Raw genomic sequence first — 16,795 nt, forward strand, 5'->3', positions numbered from 1 at the left:
CAGTTCAATGGTAGTTTTGAGAACTTTGGAAATTGGTTCTATTTAATCAGAGAAAAAGAAATAGAAAAGCCATTTCATGACTTTCATTTTGACAGTCCTTTCCGGAACTTCCAACATAATTTGTAGGAAGGAAACTTGAGCCACATACATAAAGACCAGTGCCATTTGTTTTATCTTAGCTTAGTATGGTATGAGTCAAGCCTGGATTATTCAGTATGATGTATAAATGAGCCATGGGTCAATATATGAACCCAGTCACAGTCTCTACACAAATTCACTTTCGCTATCCTCAGATCTTTCTAGGAAAGTAGAAATAAATTCCGATAAGTCCATCTTTTCACTGATAGTGCATAAGCATCATATGCTTGGACGCTGTTTACCATACTGTGCAATATTTTGCTCTCCCCAAGATTGCAAAGCTGGGAACATTTCTGGCCAAGTGTCTATCAATTGTTGACATCTTTTTTTCAGGAAAAGTTTATTACAGTTTTTAAAATTACTCAAATACTCATTCGGTTGCACAAACACGTCTTCTTATGAAATGTTGGACAGATGTCTGTTCATTATTAGAAATGATACACTGTTTTTTATATTTAAATTCAAGGATGAATGGTCATAAATGCTCTCAGTATCTGATTACATATCAGATACAAGACTTTTCTTCCAACATAATTGGCACCATCCCATAGGAAATGATAGTTAGTAGTACAGAAAAAGCAATTCAGTACCTATCACATTTGGGAAATAAGAGCTTTTGAAAAGGTCAGAATAAAATATGCTCTCAATTATGCAAATGACACTTGCCACAATGATCAGCAAGCAAAAAAAAAAGAATTTATCTAACTATCTCATATGTTCATGAGTTATGGACTGGATGCTTTGTTACCAACTTGTGAACATGAGGATCCTGTTAATTCAAGTCGCAGTTTATTTTAAGATAAAATAAAGTCTGTTGCCAAAATATAGCAATCTATGGTACAGGTTGATATATTTTTTTATTGACAGACACTAGATAGGTAAATCTTGAGTATATATTCATGGAATCATTTAGTATGTAATGCAGTACAAGATCTCCTGACTCCGAAGGACTAAGGTCAGATTATGATTTTGTTCTGAGGGTCTGAATCTTTGGCTGTAAAAATAGAATAGAATAGAATAGAATAGAATTTTTTATTGGCCAAGTGTGATTGGACACACAAGGAATTTGTCTTGGTGCATATGCTCTCGGAGTAGAATAGAATAGAATAGAATAGAATTTTATTGGCCAAGTGTGATTGGACACACAAGGAATTTGTCTTGGTGCATATGCTCTCAGTGTACATAAAAGAAAAGATACGTTCATCAAGGTAAAACATTTACAACACAATTGATGGTCATTATATCAATATAAATCATAAGGATTGCCAGCAACAAAGTTACAGTCATACAGTCATAAGTGGAAAGAGATTGGTGATGGGAACGATGAGAAGATCAATAGTAGTGCAGATTTAGTAAATAGTTTGACAGTGTTGAGGGAATTATTTGTTTAGCAGAGTGATGGCCTTCGGGAAAAAACTGTTCTTGTGTCTAGTTGTTCTGGTGTGCAGTGCTCTATAGCATCGTTTTGAGGGTAGGAGTTGAAACAGTTTATGTCCTGGATGTGAGGGATCTGTAAATATTTTCACGGCCCTCTTCTTGATTCATGCAGTATACAGGTCCTCAATGGAAGGCAGGTTGATAGCAATTATTTTTTCTGCAGTTCTAATTATCCTCTGAAGTCTTTATCTTTCTTGTTGGGTTGCAGAACCAAACCAGACAGTTACAGAGGTGCAAATGACAGACTTAATAATTCCTCTGTAGAACTGAATCAGCAGCTCCTTGGGCAGTTTGAGCTTACTGAGTTGGCGCTGAAAGAACATTCTTTGTTGTCCTTTTTTGATGATATTTTTGATGTTAGATGTCCGTTTTAGATCTTGCGATATGATAGAACCTTAAAGGTTTCTACTGTTGATACTGTGTTGCCTAGTATTGTGAGAGGTGGAAGTATGGAAGGGTTTCTCCTAAAGTCTACCACCATTTCTACAGTTTTGAGTGTGTTCAGTTCCAGATTGTTTTGGTTGCACCACAAGGCTAGTCGTTCGACCTCTCGTCTATATGCGGATTCGTCATTGTCTCGAATGAGACCAATCACTGTTGTGTCATCTGCGAACTTCAGTAGCTTAACAGATGGATCATTGGAGATGCAGTCATTGGTATACAGAGAGAAGAGAAGTGGGGAGAGCACACAGCCTTGGGGGGGCCCTGTGCTAATTGTACAGGTATTTGATGTGATCTTGCTTAGCTTCACCTGCTGCTTCCTGTTTGTTAGGAAGCTTGTGATCCACTTACAAGTCTGTTCCGGTACCTGTAGCTGGTTTAGCTTAGTTAGAAGAATGTCTGGAATGATGGTATTGAATGCTGAACTAAAGTCTACAAAAAGGACCCTTGCATAGGTCTTTGGAGACTCAAGATGTTGTAGGATGTAGTGCAGAGCCATATTAACAGCATCATCTGTTGATCTATTTGCTCGGTATGCAAATTGCAAGGGGTCTAACAGCGGATCCGTGATGGTTTTCAAGTAGGAAAGCACTAGCCTTTCAAAGGTTTTCATGACTACAGATGTTAAAGCAAATGGTCTGTAGTCATTCAGTTCCTTGATGGTGGGCTTCTTTGGCACTGGGATTATGGTAGAGCGTTTGAAGCAAGAAGGAACATAGCACATCTCTAGTGATTTATTGAAAATATGGGTGAAGATGGGGGCCAATTGGTCAGCACAGACTTTTAAGCAAGAAGGAGTTATCTTGTCTGGGCCTGGAGCTTTTCCTGGCTTTTGTCTGTGAAATAGGTCCTGCACTTCCTTTTCTGTGATCACTAGGGGTTGTGAACCCAATGAAATGGGGTCAGTTGTAGGAGGTTTGGCTGTTGTTGGTGTGTCTGAGATGGGGGTTGTGGAGATAGGTGGCTGTAGTTTCCTTTCAAACCTGCAGTAAAACTCATTCAGGTCATCTGCCAGTTGTTGATTACCTTCAGCCTGGGAAGGAGGTTTGCCATAGCCGGTGATATTTTTAAGAGTTTTCCACATGTTTGCTGGTTCATTTGCTGAAAACTGATTCTTTAGCTTTTCAGAGTAGCTTCTTTTTGCTGCTCTGATCTCCCTTGTTAGTGCATTTCTGGCCTGATTGTACAAAATGTACAAAAAAATAATTTCACACACTTGCTAAACCAGCAACTTGGGCATTCTTGGATGTGGAGAAGCCAAAGGCTGTGTGTAGTTTCTGCTCTGTCTCTGTGTGTTAGCTTGGTGGTACGTCTCTATACATTATGTTCAACATCCACAATAATTGCCCCATTTTTTGAATTATACCAGGCAGATAATTTATGCAGCATGCAATCACAGTGGTCATTATATATTAATAGGAGTCCTTGATTTGGTGAGGAGAATGACTAGGTCCACAGGCAATGATTTGTTTGGGTACTTAATGAAATATTTGTTTGGTTCAGTTCATCTAGCAACATCTATGCATATTTACTGAAGTCAAGTCTGGAAAATTTAGACTCCTGTTTTTTGGAGGCTGCATAAAACACAGCTGCTGTGCATAGAGTTGCCACGTTGTGGAGTCAGCAAATTCTGACTGAACTTGGCCCAACCAGCCAAGCTGTCTTAAGTTACTTATAAAGTAATAAAATATGGGATAATAAAGAAACTAACTCTCTAACTGTCTGAACTCCTGTAGAGCTGTTAGTTAAGAGTTAGTTTCCCCAAGGTTAGCCATCATAGCTTTGCTACTTGAGGTTGAATACAGAATGCTTTTCCAAAGAAACGTATGCAAATAGATAGTTATCATGTTTCAGATTAGATTTCTCACCTACTCTACAGGGTTGTTGTTTTTTGTGAATGAAGATTTTCTTTACATTTAGAGCAGTACAAGGGGGAAAAAAGAATACCCTCTGTTTTCCTCTGCTTCAACTGACTTGCATATTTCTGTTTTAATGGACTCAGTTTATACAAGCATTTTAACTTTTACCGCAGGCTTGTAATTTGCTACTTGCTGATGTGACAAGTAGCTACTCTCTGCCAAGTCCCCAAAAGGCAAATTGTACAGTGCTGTGGTAAATATGTGCTTTATGTGTTCTTGCTTCAAGACTTTAAATAGCTGCCTGATAGAACAACAGGTTTAGATTATATATAATCCTAAACTAATAATGTTTGCTGGAATTTTAGGTGATATGCAAAACTGGTGTGAATATGAAGTAAATCAGAGTAGCTTATGTAGCAAAGTCGTTGCTTTGGTGTTGTATTATTAAGCTAGCAATAGTGTCAACATTTAAGGTTGGTATAAAGGTAGAAGCTGGAGATGTGAAAACCAGTGGGACTCAGGCCATTGCACACAGAACTCACCAGTGTCAGAACCTGTTAACCCTGTGAGATAGTCTAGACAAGAAGCACAACCATGAGTACTAGTTCTATTTTTATTGTAAAGTTAGATTTAAAAAATCTTGCAAGATTGAAACTCTTTCTCCCCTCTTTTCCTTTTACTCTCCGTAAAACTAGGGAGAGTCCCTTCTGAAACTTTTCCCACACTCTCCCCACTTCTGTGTGCTGGTTGTCCTGTCTGCGACTCCCCCTCCTGTCTCCAGAGGTCATTCCTAAATACCAGCGGGGGCGGGAGAGAAGGAATGGTTCTGCGAGAGTGGTGGACACACACACACACAACTTGCACAAATGGAGTGTGGACACACATGGTTGCCCATTACTTGCACAAGAGGGGATGTGTATGCAAACTCGCTCACCCGCCACTTCTGTGGCCCACACAAGCTCAAGGACCAGTAGTGGGCCAAGGCCCAGGACTTGGGGACCCCTGCACTAGAGAACCCCTCTGAGAATCCCTCAGTAGATCATTCCTTTTCATGGCCAGAATCCCAAGGGAGATGTTGAAGCAATTTCAGACTTTCATGTCCAATTCTCATTGGATGCCCTAGTTCCTAGTTATCCCTTTAGCTAGTCTTGCTAGGCTGGGCAGACAGGAATGCAGGGCTTGCTAATTATGGATGAGGTTACTCTAAGCAACTGTCCAGTCATGGCTTCACCAAAGCCCAAAAGGGAATTTAGCATCAGCTCCTATGGAAGTTTTTTGTCTCAAATAAATGACTACTGGAACCAGAGCACTCCTAGAATTGGAGAATTCATTATTTCTGCCATCAGTTTTTTGACTCCAGTGTGTGTATGATTAGTATGTTTACTGTATGATTGTGTTGGTTAAGTTGCAGGGATTAAAATCTTCCTTTAGGCATTGATTTGTAAGTGTGATAATTACTGCTGCCACTGCATCAAATACAACTTAACGAATTCAAAAGCTTTATCCATGGAAATTCTTGATACGTTGGCTGGCTTTACAAATTGCTTAATAGTACTTAGTTTGCTGATGCAATGTCTACCCTCACCTTGTCATTTCTTTACAAACTTACATATTGATTAGACACTCCTAGGCGTGGTACTACGAGTACCGCATGGTGGCTTTTGTATGGTATTTAATCAATTAGTGGAAGGTTGGTTCGGTTGTCAGAAAGATCTACGAGCTTTAACTATAACCTACGTCAGAGTGCACAGTGTGGTTCCTTAGACATCTGCAACCCTTGATGTGAAATGTCTGAAGATACCAAAACAAACTACTCAGCATTTTAAAATGAAGTCAGCCTTTTGGTATTTTTTTTGTGGATCCTGGTAGATTAAATTAAAGCCCCAGTAAATACTAAAGTAAATCTTATATTTCTTTTTTCTCTTATTACTGCATATTTCATAACTAGCAATCTAGCTGGTGTGACATGACAGTTATGATGCATAAGACTTTTTTCAGGATCTGGTTTATTTTGGTGTTTTCTTTTTCCCTCTATATGTATGTATTCAATAATGGGACCTGAGCCTTTGAAAACTTTATATATCCTATGGATCTTTTAAAATAATCCCATTTATAGAAAAACTTGTGCTACAAACACGGATTGGAGCTTGTGACACACACACATTTTTAATTCTGAGTACCCATCCATTATGGAAGTCTTAACATATGAGAACAATAATTTCAGTGGCAAACATTGGGATTGGATAGGAAAAGATGACATTTAGCTTTAATAGCTTTAATTTACTTCCTAGGGTTTATACATATTTCTCAACTGTGTGGCATAAATAATTTCAACAGACACTTACCTCTTTCAAGTCACAGAATATGTATTTAAGCTATCACTACTACATTGAATTTAACTTAGCAATGATTTCAAGTTATTTGTTTCAAAACTGGCCTTTAGCCCCTTGGGTTTGCAAGCCAAATTTAGCCTGAAAGCAATTCCATAGCACCACCTGTATACTCACCTTCAATCCCTCACATTGTGGTTTTAAAGTGTCTTGCAATTACTTTTACTTCTGCTACCTCTGAATCCTAGAAAATACCACCAATAGGAAATTGGACTGCTCATAAAATCTGGAGCACTGCAGCAATTTGAGGGGGAAAAACAGATCGTACTGTCCTGCTAATTGGATGGACTGGGCTTCTGAAAATAGATGATGTCATGAGATCAAACGGGTTCAGAGCTGATTCCCAAACAGTGCAAGCCTTTATTGTGGAAATAGTCTAAAAATAAAACCATATATGCCTATGATTGGGCAGGGAGGAGGGAGACTGCATTTATACCTGTGAAGACAGTCTCTGCCTTTGGCTTGCCTTTGACTCCTCTTATATGATGATGGATATAACTTGCCTTTTATTCAGTTAAAATCTTTTGGGGGTGGGAGGCTAGTAATTTGTGAACAGTGTACCTAAATATGATTCAGGTTGTTACAGAAGGTTGGATTTACCATACCATGATTGAACAAACTGGGATAATGAGTTCTCCAAAATAAGCAGGTCTGGGAACAGGAAACGGTTCTGTTAGATTTGGGTCAGGATTTCTCTGGAGCCAGTGAGGAGGGGGAACAGGATTCTTAACTACGTAGACAAAATTTTTCCCAATTACACAAAGCAATATGGCAGTAACTTGGCTATCTGTATTATGGATAGGTAAATTAAGTAAAATACATATTTTTTTCCTCAGTAGTAGGATACAAGAAAATAAATCTATCCTTGTGTTGGGTCAGTCCATAGCTTAGATGGAATTTGAGCAAGTTTTGAGTTTAGACCATATTTTTATTTAGGTCCATACAAATACTTGGTGCTTTGCATAGTGTTCTATATATGTATTTGTACAGCCCCATTTTTAGCTGTTTCACAGCCCTAATAGGAACATATCAAAATTAAAAATCTATATTTTAAGAAGTCAACTTTTCCTCAGTGTCTTTTTATTGGGCCTCATTTAATGTTCATATTGGTATTTAAGAGGCCCAGATCCATGTTGATCTGGATGGCAAAAAATAAAATATTGCTATGAGCAGGTTGATTTCAGCAGGCAAATCGGTTTTGCTTCTTTATGTTCATCTTTAAATTCATTGGATGCATACAGTAGTAAGGCATATTGCTTTTGCATTTAAGATGCATAGCAGATAACATGGTCTAATGTTCTCATTTAGCAGCTCCAGAATTTACATAGTAATCAGGAAAGGGCAAGTGGGTGGAAATTTTGCTATGGTGTTCAAAAGCATGCAACAGTGATTTTAACAGTATTGATTTTATATTTCTCCTGACCTGTTTTCCAATAAGAATGTTTTTGGGGTTTTTTTGCTTCAGATATTTTTTAACCAAACTCTCTACAACTTGCAGCAAGCAAGGCTCTGTTGCTGAGGGATACTGAGTTCTGGATCTCCACAAAATTTAGGAAGTTCATAAATTTTCTACCCTTTCTTTTGTTTAGTTCTTTAGATTTCTGGGGCAAGAAATTCTTTTGTTGTTGTAATAATAATAATAATAATAATAATAATAATAATAATAATAATAATAATAATAATAATAATAATAATAATAATAATAATAATAATAATAATAATGTACTTGGTTGATACCTAGGACGCTGGCAGCAACCTATATCAACCATCAACACCAGTCAATAGTATTTGTGATGCCTTTTTGAATGTTCAGTTGACTGAGTTTCATGTTTAATGAATAAAGATAAATAATAATAAGTAATGCATTAGGTCTCCAGTTGTAGAACAAGCTCTTTGGTAGGCAGATGCTTTCAATTGCTAATGTTTCTTTTTTGGAGCATACACTCCTACTCTCTTTAAATGAAGAACTTAATTTTCCTTAATAAGTCATAGTTCAGGTATCTGCTTTTAGTAGATGAGAGACTTAAGTCAACTGGGAACAATGTGGTCCTTTTTGGATCAATTATGGCTTACATACACAAAGTACAGACTATTCAGAGATGATTTTGTGCTAATTTTGTGGGCATAATTGGTATTCTTAGAATATATTTCAAGAACTCATTATCCCAGATCATACTGTCTTAAATGGTACAGCTTTTATCCAGGGATATCATTTCTATTAACTTGGTTCCAGATTAAATTTAGGTCTGAAGGTTTGAGTTGCATCTTGGTGCGGCCAGTTGCACATAGTATACCATTTGTAAATGGAGATGCAAAATATACACCCTTAAATAAATGTTATGGGGGACTCAAGATATACAAGAAAATAAAAGGAGCACTTTTTCCTATATTTTGAGTTAATCTTGTTTTGTAGAGCCATATTTTTTGTTGTCAGGGTGGAAGTTCAGAATCAAATATTTAAGATGGATTTCCTTCTTACGAGAAACCCAAGTAGCTTCCTTGTCATTGATATTTAGTTGCATACATATTATATATTTATACATGTTATCATGTAATTATGGCTGTTTCCTGAAGAGGAAATATAGAAATATTGTCTCTGTAATGGAACCCTCTTTCCCCCACCATTTTATTTTCTGCTTTTTATTTTTTTTAAAAAATCTTGTCTTGTTTTTAGTTTATTTTTACTATTATTACTGAATGACTTTGTAATTCCTTTTGTAATTTATATCGTGAGTCACCTTTGTGTCAAAAAATACTTAATATGTCTAAGTGATTCCCTTTGAAAACAAAAATCTCTTCGGATGCAAGAGTGCAGTGCATGGAGCATGGAGTACAATTACATGCATTTAACTGCATATTCTTTCAAATGAAGTCAACACTAATTAGTACATCAAGGATTTGTCTTCTGTTCTGCACGCAAGGAAGGAGAACTGTTATGTTCCACCTAACGTCAATTTTGCCATGTAAAAAAACACCCCATAAGTTACATTCAGGATAAAGCTATTTGTTCTGTACTGGTTCTGATGAGGCACAAACAAGCAAAAGGGCAAGTTGCTTTTCTCAGCTTCACTTGAATGTGTCTTGGATTCATTGTATTTCCCAGTAGCTTGAAAAGATGTTGACAGGTAGACATGGTGTTAAACTTTCTAATTTCTAATTTCTAAAATTTTATGTGGCATCAGTACAATACTCTGAAGAAACAGTGTGACTGTCTTTTCAAATACCTGCCATGTCTTGCAGTATCTTGACAGTTGCGCAAAGCTGCAATGCTATGCATACTTATGTTGGAATATTCACTCAGTGGAATAGGTATGCATATGCAAGATTGCGTAGCAAAATAATTTTTTAAGCTGCAGTCCACTTCTCAATACCTTATGAACAGAGGTCATAGTAGAAATAAAAAAGTGCAAAATTTTTATCACAAAACCAACAGGTTACAAAATTTTGTTAAAAGATGTATGCAGATATAGAAACCACTCCTTTAAATGTATGTTTCAGGGAACGTAAACCAATTAAGTTTCCTTCCATGGATGAAGTCTTTAGTGACATTTAAGTTCATCCATATCAGTTTTTCAATTAATGTATTTCTTAGCCCTAATTAATTTCTAAGGCAGTTGATCCAAATATTTCTTCTAAAACAGTTCCCCTAATTACCCATGACTCATTAATCATTACACCATCCAGTAAAATTAAACATCCATTCAATCTTGAATAGGACATGGGTGGCAATTTCTTTTCGGTGGTGGGGTAATGATGTTGGAAATTATTATGAATGCAGTTGATTGATAGGTCATCAATTATCTGTCTTGCCTTCTATTCCTTGGGGGGGGGAACCCAAAGAAAACTTTTTAAACCAAAATGCTAGTGGCCCAGAATATATCAGATATACTCTGGAAGTAATTTTTGCTTGTCAATCCAAGACCCCTTCAAGAGATAAAGAAATGGCTGCCCCCATTTCAGCTAATATAGATTGACTGGCCAAGATTCTTTCTCTGTACAAGAAGGAAAATGAAAACAATTCTCTTCAAGATCATTGGAGCTTTCAGTTGGCAGTGTGTCAACTCTGCTGAAGTTCCTTTATTTAAGTTAAAAGAAAAGAAAGTCTCAACTCTCTCAAGCTGCCTCATAGTAAATTGGTGGTGCCTTCAGTGGAATCCCCACAAAATTGTTTTATTGTTTATGAATGCCCAAAGAATTTTAGGGCTAATAGTTAATTCCCATTTATCTCCCTGCAGTTTCCTACAAAGGGGTAAATGGATTTTACATTAAGTACATTCAGAATTATGCCAGATTAAGTAACAATTTCCATCAGCCTTACCAGGTAGACCACATAGGAAACCGTCCAGATAAACTAATTTACTTTACAGTATTGAAAATTTGCAAGTCTGAAAGTACAGTCTCCCTTCCCCCACCCGAAATCTTTACAGACCTATAACTTAGTGAAGGTCCCTTCTGAGCTTCTTGCACTACACACTATGCAGTAGTGTGCTATGCTGCCTCTTATCTGACTGTTCCCTAGGTAGCATCTCTTCACTCCATCTTCCAAGGTCTTTCCCACATACTAGTGCAATTTCTGAGATGATGGTCAAACAGAAAGAAATAATCTTCTAGTTTCTTTAATTCCCATTTATCTCAATTACAATTTTTCCTGTTATATATACTATAAGACAAATTAATATCAATGGATTAATATCAATGGATTATGTCACTAAGTCAGAAGCTTCTGTGGCCATTGGAATAATTGGGGTTTAGGGCTATTAGGTAAATGTTTTTTTTCCTGCATTATGGGTAGTTTGGAAAAGCAGGGGAAAGAGGAAAGAATGGAAATATTTAGTTTGACTTTGTCCTGTAAATCTTAATGTACTTTAAGCTGGGGCAGGTTTACATACGATGTAAGAAATATATTTGTTGGGATCATATAATGTCTTTCTGGTAATAAATTGCTGAATAGGCCATAGGAAGGGAAGTTCACCTTTACAAATATGGGATATAGATCTCCTCTGTCTTCTTCCGCCAACTTCAGTTACTAGGCAAGCATGTAATTATTTGACACTCTCTTGAATGACTTGACAGATGTAGACCAGCAGTTTTGAAGATTAATGTGACTCTATAACAATTCTAGGACACTTATGTATTGTACTTTGAAAGGTCACCTTTTGTGTCAACAATCTCTAGGAAAATTCCAGTTTTTAATTTCACTTGGCAATCTAATATGCAAAACTTGGTAAGATATTTATAAAAATTGATTTAGATATTTTTATGTTTTAATCAGCTGCATTTGTACATGCATAAATGCACAGTATGTATATCAACGTACTTTTGTTACCTGTTGTGATTACACAAACATTTTTATACAGGTAGTCCTTGGCTTATGATCATTCATTCAGTATCTGTTTAAAGTTACAATGGCACTGAACAAATGATACTTACAACCATTCCTTCAATTCCAGCCATGGCAGCATCCTGCATTATCAAGTTTTCCGACCTTCCCAGGTCAATTTCCATTAGTCATTGAAGAAGTCAATGGAAGTTGGAAGTTGTGGTCTTATGAGGTCCTAATTGCTGTTGTAAGCCAAGGACTACCAGTAAAATTGCATTTTATTATTATAAATTGAGGTTCAAATTTGCTCTTACTAAAATTTATGGCATTTTCATAAGTTTCTAATTAAAAAGATCTCTGCATTTTTGTTTCTTGTTCTTCCATACCTCAAAGGGTTACAAACTATGGATTAGTGTGTTGTACTATAATTTATTATGTAATCCCAATCAATTAGTATGGTGAGCCTTGGGTTTGTACATTCTTCGCTCAGACAGAATAACAGAATAACAGAGTTGGAAGGGACCTTGGAGGTCATCTAGTCCAACCCCCTCCAGCTCAAGCCTATGCCATTTTAGACAAATTGTTGTCCAGTCCCTACTGCTGGAACTGGGTATGTCTAGCTTGATGAAAAGAAGGACTAGGGGAGACATGATAGCAGTGTTCCAATATCTCAGGGGTTGCCACAAAGAAGAGGGAGTCAAACTATTCTCCAAAGCACCTGAGGGTAGAACAAGAAGCAATGGGTGGAAACTAATCAAGGAAAGAAGCAACTTAGAACTAAGGAGAAATTTCCTGACAGAACAATTGATCAATGGAACAAGTTGCCTCCAGAAGTTGTAAATGCTCCAACACTGGAGGTTTTTAAGAAGAGATCGGATAACCAATTTGTCTGAAATGGTGTAGCGTTTCCTGACTGAGAAGGGTTTGGACTAGAAGACCCCCAAGGTCCCTTCCAACTGTTATTCTATTCTATTCTACTTAAAAGCCTCCAGTGTTGGAGCACCCACAACTTCATTCTTTTCTATCTTATTTATATATTTAATATAGCCACCCATCTCAAGTAGTAACTCTGGAGGCGAACAATCACAAAACAGTTAAAACACAATATAAAAATAAATGAAATACAAAAGCAGCCAAGAGATACTAGAATATTTTCCAAACTAAAGGTTGCAGGATCTTGAACAAGCCTCTCATTTCCTTGGGTTGATCATCATAAGAAACAACAAAGTTTTGTTTTGTAAGCTAAGAAGCCAGGATTCCTTCTGCATACTGAAGGAGAAATCAGATCATGCAGGCTCTATAGGTGAATCTGATTCACTGCAGGACAGTAATACTTGCTGCGAGATGTGGCTTTTCTTGGTAAGTAGCAATTATTATTCTATGACATGTCAGTCTTCTGGTAGGATTAGTTTATAACGTTGAATGATGCTAAATCAAAGAAAAGATACTTAGTAGCATCCCCATTTTTCAGGTCAGACTTTGTTTACTCCCTTGAATGAGAGCTCTTAATGCAAAAGTGCATGCAATAAGGAGCTCTTACTTCATTTTCAACCATGCTACCAGGTGGAAGGATCATTAAATGCTTCATAATTAGATACGTTTGTCAAAGCAGTGCTTTAAGAAGCTTAATTTATTACATAGTCATGCCTTTTAAAAAACAAATAAGGTTATCTTATTCTACTTTTTAAAAAAAATCCATGCATGTAAGCTCAAGTAAAACAGTGAGGGGGGGAGCAGAGCAATAAAAAGAAAAAGAAATATCTTTGAAATGGAATAACACGAGGAGCTATATGATGGATGTCCAGGGGAATACATGGATCTTTCCATTAAAGTCAGAGAAGCAGGGGAGAGAGGCAGCGGCAGAAAAGGAAATTCTTGGAGAACAACACAGATCACAAAACGGGAGGCAGCAGCCTCAGCCATGTGATGCACCCAGAGGCAAATTTCCAACTCGGTCAACTCAGAAGGCCTTTTAGCTGGGTGACACTGAAAGATTTTCCACAGCTGTGGCTGCCTGCTACTGGACTGGGCCTACTTACCTGTGTGCGGTGAAAAAGGCGATCCAGCCCTAAAGGAAAAAGGACTCTGAGGAAAGGTAAAATGCAACATTGCTTGGAAAAAGGAAAAGCCCCCTCACCCCACCCCCAGGATTTGTCACAGAGAGGCTATTCATGTGCTAGTGTGTTAGAGGTAGAGACGCAATATTAGAGTTGTAAATACAATTAGAGTATGCAGCAGTTTCACACAATCCAGAATTGCTAATGCATAATGTCAGGAAAATTAGGCAGAGATAAGAGAGAAGGACGAAGAGGCAATTTAACATAAAAACCTAGCATGCTGATTCCTTTGCCTCAGTCTGGGGAACCTTGTCTCCATCCTGGGTGATAGTTCAAACCAGTGGGGATGTCAGCATGTCAAGGATGAAAATGTGTGTTTGCTTGTTTAACTATTAAACACCTAGAGCTATTTCATGCTGCAACACATTGCCTGTTGTGTATATTTAATTTTTCTGTTCAGTTGTCTTGCAGCCCTGGCTTCTAAGCCAAGAAGAGTAGGCAACAATAAGAATATGATTTCATACCAAAATTAGTCTTACAATTAGTTCTATGTGGTTGGATTGTTTTATTATTATATTTTTATTAAACCTTTTTTTTAAGAAAAGGAAAAATAAGACCTACAAGGAGAAAGAACAAAGAAACCCCCAAGCAGGAAATATAAAGCACAGGGAATTTACAAATATCATAGAATTAGGTTAAAATTTTGATTACTTGCAATATTTGCAGTAGCTAAATATATTATATAGTTTTAAAAACAACAGATCATTCTAAAATCCTAAATAATATATAAATATCAACAGCAATAATCAGCATAATGTAAGATAAAATAAGATTAACAGTTGTAGTCATTTCTGTCTGAGGAACTGAATACATTAAGAGAAAGGCAAATTTGTATGTAGAATTATATTTCAAAAGCAGTTGCGTTAAATTCTATGTCAGATTTGCTTTTGAAATATGAAGTGTATTTCCCCAGTTTAATTAGCCATTCTTCTGCAGAAGAAACTATGCATTCTTTTTAATAGTTTGAGCATTGTATCCTTGCAACAACTATCATGTACAAAGCTTGTTCAGTATATTTCTTGGAATGCAGGGCGGAAAAATTCAATATGCTATTTTGTTGAATAATAATTATACCTTGGGATCATATAACATTCCGCATTGTAGTCAATAAACCATATTAGCATAATGTGAATATTATGTTTTTCTAGTTAGTTTAGATGAAACTTTACCATTTAATTCTGAAATTGCATTCTGGTGCCCTTTTTCATATTTTATTTTTACTTCAAATCTCATAATCTCCCAACCAGCATCCAGGAATGGCAATGACCAAGGGCATGGGTAATTGAATAATGGCATGCATAATACTTGCTTTTTTATATTGGTTAACAGTTGATTTAGTATATAGTTGATTCATATATAGCTGTCTAAATCCTGTTTACAGATGAGATAGTCGCAGGAAGGTTTTGATTAATTATCAGTAAAGTATTTCTAAACTGAAATCTTGTTAGAATTCTGATAGAATTCAAGACCAGCATGTTAGAATCTTTTTCATTTTGACAAAAATATCCATGTCTTCTCTTTTAATATCCATAACTCTGATAGTTAAGGAGGAAGCTGGCCAGTTCTTAATTTTTTATTGTCTTGTGGGCATCTGCAGGGTTTATATAGAAAGGCACAACATATTTTTATTACTGTTTATGAATTTTGATGGAATCCTAAAGCTTGAATAGGCCAGCCAGAAACAAGAAAAAAGGTAGCTGAGTTTAATGGGGAAAATGTGCCTAGTAGAAATGGTTTATAATAAGATGCATAAAAATACAGAGATTCTTTCTGATAAAATGAACAATTTGAATTAACAGTTATAGTTGATCAGATTTAAGTCAGGATAGGTATAAGAACCCAGGTCATATCTTATTATTTGTGATTTTGCTGGTGATATCTTTGTGGCTATTGTTAAAGAAGGCTAGAATAGATGGATCCCAGTTCAATTAGACTCTCTTAAAAATATTTGATGAACGTGATTATTTTAGACTAGGTTGTGAAATTCTTTTGATAAATCCTGATCTTTGTGCACATAGAAATTGTTGATTCTCTCTATGGATTTTCTAAATGTGATAAGAAAGGGGAATTTTTGTATCTAGACAGATTATTTAGTTATCTGATTTGGGATGTCTTTGCAAACAATGAATATAAAATGTATCTCTTTTGTGAACCTCAATGAATCTAAGATATATACTACCATTTACATATAATTTGTTGAGAAAATCTGATGTTCCTTTCTGTAAAAATGTGAAGTGTGATAGTTGTTTATACATATTTTTATTATTATTTATTAAATTTTTATACCGCCCTTCTCCCGAAGGACTCAGGGCGGTGTACAGCCAAAGATAAAACACAATACATATACAATTAAAACCAACATTAAAACCTAGCAAATTACAAAAGGCTGATAATTAAAAGTTTAAATTTAAAATTATAAAAGAATTTAAAAAACCCAATAAAAACCCCAGTTTAAGATTAAAACTATTAAAACCATTATGCCAGTCCCGCTTGAATAAATAAATATGTTTTTAGCTCACGACGGAAGGTCCGAAGATCAGGCACTTGACGTAGGCCAGGGGGAAGTTCATTCCAGAGCGTCGATGCTCCAACAGAGAAGGCCCTACTCCTAGGGGCCACCAGCCGACACTGTTTGGCGGACGGCACCCTGAGGAGACCTTCTCTGTGAGAGCGTACGGGTCGGTGGGAGGCATAGGGTAACAGCAGGCGGTCTCGTAAGTACCCGGGTCCTAAGCCATGGAGCGCTTTGAAGGTGGTAACCAGAATCTTGAAGCGCACCCGAAAGACCACAGGAAGCCAGTGCAGACTACGCAGCAGTGATGTTACATGGGAGCCGCGAGCGGCTCCCGTTACTACTCGCGCAGCCGCATTCTGGACTAACTGTAGCCTCCGGGTGCACCTCAAGGGCAGCCCCATGTAGAGAGCATTGCAGTAATCCAACCGAGACGTGACCAGAGCGTGAGTGACTGTGCATAAGGCACCCCGGTCAAGGAAGGCTTGGAACTGGCGAACCAAGCGAACTTGGTAGAAAGCCCTCCTGGAGACGGCCGCCAGATGTTCATCAAAGGACAGCCGTCCATCCAGGAGGACACC

The 16,795-nt window shown here is 37.0% G+C and overlaps 1 protein-coding gene across 11 annotated transcripts in view; it reads left to right on the plus strand.

Moving 5' to 3' along the window:
• The window catches only part of PLCB4 (phospholipase C beta 4), a 199,234-nt gene that overhangs the window by 43,649 nt on the left and 138,790 nt on the right, over positions 1-16,795 (plus strand). The window contains exon 1 of one of the 11 annotated variants that reach the window (XM_058181395.1): positions 13,543-13,680. The exons of 9 other annotated variants lie outside the window; for them this stretch is intronic. The gene's annotated coding sequence lies outside the window, so the exon portion shown is untranslated. Of the gene's footprint in view, positions 1-13,542; positions 13,681-16,795 lie in introns of those variants that run through there. One more of the 11 variants, XM_058181381.1, reaches the window with a different exon arrangement.

Source organism: Ahaetulla prasina, chromosome 1, assembly GCF_028640845.1.
Source record: "Ahaetulla prasina isolate Xishuangbanna chromosome 1, ASM2864084v1, whole genome shotgun sequence".
Taxonomy (NCBI): domain Eukaryota; kingdom Metazoa; phylum Chordata; class Lepidosauria; order Squamata; family Colubridae; genus Ahaetulla; species Ahaetulla prasina.